The sequence below is a fragment of the Pollicipes pollicipes genome, unplaced genomic scaffold, assembly GCF_011947565.3.
Source record: "Pollicipes pollicipes isolate AB1234 unplaced genomic scaffold, Ppol_2.1 Scaffold_3087;HRSCAF=3621_pilon_pilon_pilon, whole genome shotgun sequence".
Lineage (NCBI taxonomy): Eukaryota > Metazoa > Arthropoda > Thecostraca > Pollicipedomorpha > Pollicipedidae > Pollicipes > Pollicipes pollicipes.
Window position 1 is genome coordinate 8,582,438 of NW_023596225.1, and position 4,427 is coordinate 8,586,864.

General features: G+C 49.1%; 1 long non-coding RNA gene across 2 annotated transcripts; it reads right to left on the reverse strand.

Moving 5' to 3' along the window:
• Positions 1-1,894: 1,894 nt before the first annotated feature.
• On the reverse strand, positions 1,895-4,090 carry LOC119090510 (uncharacterized). 2 transcript variants are annotated; one of them, XR_005093248.1, is made up of 3 exons: positions 3,961-4,090; positions 3,244-3,314; positions 1,895-2,940 (listed from the first exon to the last, which is right to left on the reverse strand). It is a non-coding gene; the product is annotated as an uncharacterized LOC119090510 (long non-coding RNA). The 2 variants fall into 2 exon arrangements; XR_005093247.1 differs by having other exon boundaries at positions 3,217-3,314.
• Positions 4,091-4,427: the final 337 nt, after the last annotated feature.

Here is a 4,427-nt window from a genome sequence, read left to right on the forward strand (position 1 = left end):
TCATCGTACCTTTCGAAACAGTGATTGCAAGTCCAAACAAGATCATTTAAAACTATTAGTCTACTTTTAAGTAGAGAAGACTGCTCTGGGTGCTATAAGTTATCTGTCTAGGAAAAATGTTCCTCGATGCGTTAATTGTTTGAATACGTCATCGTACCTTCCAAAACAGTGATTGAGAGCCAATTGACGGCCATTATATCTGGAAATCGTGCTGACGAACGCCAGCTATGAGCGAGTCTACCATTTTATTTGCTTTAGCCTTGATCTTTGCATGGGTTATGGAATCGCAGAATTTGAATGACATTTTTATGAAGTCATGAATTGTAAGGTGACTTTGAATACTCTTTCCGAAATATTGTCCCCCATTTTCGTAGGCGTGTAACTCGGAAACTGAGGGGGTTTAGATGTTAAGAAGGGCGGGGCTTTGAGGTGAACCGAAAGGTCTTTATAATGGATATTTCAGTCCAAAACCCCATATAAATGTTGAACACTCTCTTTAAGGCCTAAATCCCTCTGGTTCCTGAGCTGCACGACCGCAAAAATGGGAAGTTTTTCAAGGTCACCTTCACATTCATGAGGTGATGAAAACGTCATTAAAATCGTGTCATGTCATAACCCATACCGAAGTCATATCACAATTCAAGACCGGGAAAAATATAATGGTCTAGTCGGTCAAATCTGGCGTTCGTGAGCACGATTTCCAGATATCACGGTCGTCGATTGGCTCTCAGCCAATCCTGTGTGAAGTGCAATGACGTAATCAAACAACAACGTACGGTGGAACAAGTTCACGCGTAGACAAGTTTTGTTTTTTAAAGCAACCTTTTCTACGTGAAAGCATACCAACAGTCATAAGTGACCTTTTTGCATCGCATCTGATCCTTGGCTTCAACACATTCAGATGTGTAGCATTACCTATAAGTTGACACCTGCTAATATAGTTGGCCAAATCTACTACCGTCCTGTCACTAATAAAAGTGGTACAAGGAACGCGGCTTCCCCATATTCGTCCCTTGAATTAGGTCAGGCTGCGCTGAAAGGTATAGTTCTACATTTCTATAGGGTTTTGAACTGAAATATCCACCTTTAAGAGCCTCCGATGCAGTTCAATCCTTGCCCATCTTAAGTCCTAAACCACTCTAGTTCCTGAGCCAAACGCCCGTTAAAATGGGCAGGGTATTTCAAAGTCACCTTGGCATGCATGACGTCATTATACCATCATTCAAATCCTACCATTCCATAAGCTATGCTGCGATCAAGGGCAAGGAAAATAAAGTGTTCGAGCTGTTCATAACTAGCGTTGTTGAGCGCAATTTCCGGTTATCAAGGGCCGTCAACTGGCTCGCATTGTTTTGCAGTGGTACGACGAAGTACGCTGACGTAGTCCAACAATGACTCACCGAGGAACATATTTACTGAACAGAGAAATTGTGAAGTATGGAGCAGTCTGTCTACTTAAAAATATACCAATGGTTACAAGTGGACTTGTTTCATCATATCTGATGCTTACTTTAAAATCTTAAAATGTGAAACATCACCTTGAAGGAGGCATTTTGTACGAGTTTCCAGGGGATCGCCAAGAGCAGGTTTGTTGGAGTATTTCTGAGTATTTCTCAAATACCATAGCTACCAAAGCATTGTCAAAATGTGGATGGTTCCCTTACTGCTTGTCTGGAGTCAGCTCTGGCGAGGACGCGCCTGTTCTGCTCGCCGTCGGGCATAATGATGCGAATGTGTCTGGATGCTAATTATTAGAGGGCCGATCCCTGCATCCAAACCCATGACGACATCAAACATACACTGTGATTGTTTTGCATCTAGTTTCGGGAACCGCAAACATGAAGGTAAACTCAGTGATGGCGTCAGGCTGGCTTATCATTGCTGCAACGGTACACCTTGTTTTGCCACGGGTTTTATTTGGCTTTGCACAAACACACTGTACATGAATCATCTTCTTTGGAGGAGAAAATAACCCTCATTATACTAAAACAGCAGAATTAGATCATCTTAAATTATGAATATAACAATATCGATGACGTTACGCGGCAGGCTCGAACAATGCCGACACGTTACTGGCACACTAAGGCTGTGACGTGTTCTTATGCTGTGACATCCCAAGGTCATCAAGGTTGGTATTTTGTTTTTGCTTTTCCAAGGTTCAGCTTTTGCGTACTGATGGTTGATTGGTCGACATAGGTGCAAAGCATGACGTGTTAATATGGCAGGAATAGGATATGAAATTGGCTATTTCATACCAAGGTATGTCTTATGACAGCAGATTTGTTGGTCGCCGTTTCCGATTTCCCAGCTGCCGGTGAATCCCAGCATTTCGGACATATTCGGCGTGATATTCATCGCCTTTGTGCCATTCACGTCGTGCAATGAGCTAAAGTGTGTGCAATGAGCTAAAGTCAAATACGTTATATTTTGTATCTAACGTACACGATACACCGCGAGGCCAGTCTTACCAGCCTGCATGGCCATTTGATGCGCATCAAGTGCCTCTGCGGCTTGCAAGCTTGCCAGCGGGATGGTCAGGTCTACAACAGTGCAAGTATTAGGTGCATTTACACTGAACTGAGACGCCATACACGGTGTATGTGCAGAAAGCGATCACGATATTGACGGTCAGCCATGCCATTCCACCAATCCAACAACAACAGAGAAGAGTGCACCGTCAGACTTCAGTGACGTACAGAGAGCCGGAGGGTGGCACGGTACATCGTCTCTAAAACTATACGCGCCCATACACCAAAGCGGATGGCTAGCGCTCTGTTTTAAATAATGCATGGTTAGAACGCCAGCAGAAATACTGTCAACGCCATGTGTGGCACCGGGGTGTTCTCAGCCTGCCAACAGGGGTCACTCTTTCCCAGGCGCTCCCGCAGCTCCTGCATACCCCGCTGGAGCCCCTGGCGCACCTCCGCCAGCTGCATGCGCCTGCCGTGGAGACACAAACAAAGCAATTATGAGACACCACGACACGAGGGATCATGGCATTGTTACGCTGTATACTCATTAATAGCATTGTCTCTGGTATTGGGCTGCTGTTTGACACGCCGAGGCACGCTTTGGCGTAGTTGAGAAACATCACAGGAAGATGATATAAGCTATTACACCAATCCTCCGGCCTGAAGCAAGTGATGTGTGTGTGTGTGTACTCTCATGAGTTATTGAACAACGCCGGATTTCGGTATCTTAGTCCCCAGCTCTCACCGTGTTCGCATCAGCGGGAGCTCTCACCGTGCTCACACCAGCGGGCCCCGAACGCACATCTAAGCAGTTCCTTCCGCCGCCGCGGCCTCCGGCGCCACCTGACGGTCGGGGCAGCACTGAATGACCGACATGCGTGGGCACCTTCGAAACCTGTCAAATGTTGTTTGAGCGTATCGCACCACAATGCCCGTAAAACGAGTACTAAATAACCGTATAATACCCGTTTTGGCAATAGCTACTGCGTGAAATACGCAAACGCTAAAATTGGTAAAGAAATGTCCAAGAATGTCGGAGTTTCAAAGAATGTTATTTGGTCTTCTTAAAACAAAAGGTTTTTCACTACAATACATGTTCCGTATGTGGCAGGTTGAGCACGAAGCTTAAAACAATTGCTCGATATATTTTGGAATAGTCCATAGTATTCCACGCCTTTTCTCCTCGTTACTTGGATGGCATTGAGCAACTCGGGTATGCAAGCTACAATGCTTTTGGCAAGCAGTGCTGGCAGAAACTGTCAAATTTGTGACAATGGTGTAACAGACGCATGCAATAGCCGATAGAATGGCGAAGAACTCGATTGGATGCGCTATGCCACCACCGTTGGCCTGGGCTCACGAGAGTTCGCCGTCCAAAGTCGAACAGCAAGCTCATCGCAAGGTCCATAGTCGGAGCGGGAGCTAAGCATGAGGTTCAAAGTCGGACCGGGAGCTCGTCATAAGGTCTTTAGTCGGGACGGGCGCTTACCATAAGGTCCATAACCGGACTGGCCCGGCTGTCCGTCCAAGCAGCTCACACCGTGGCCGGTGCCGCCTCCGCTGCTGGCCGCCGCCGCCGCTCCGCCGCCAGGGCCGCCGGGACCTCCGAGCGGTCCCCCACCCCGACCGCCGGCACCTCCATACACAATGCCACCCGGCTGGCCGGCACCCCCGTGCGCACCCGCGTACGCACCGCCGCCAGGGCCGCCGGGACCTCCGAACGGTCCCCCGCCCGGACCGCCGGCACCTCCATACACAATGCCACCCGGGTGGCCGGCACCCCCGTGCGCACCCGCGTACGCACCGCCGCCAGGGCCGCCGGACCTCCGAACGGTCCCCCCCCGACCGCCGGCACCTCCATACACACTGCCACCCGGGTGGCCGGCACCCCCTGCGCACCCGCGTACGCACCGCCGCCAGGGCCGCCGGGACCTCCGAACGGTCCCCCACCTCGAC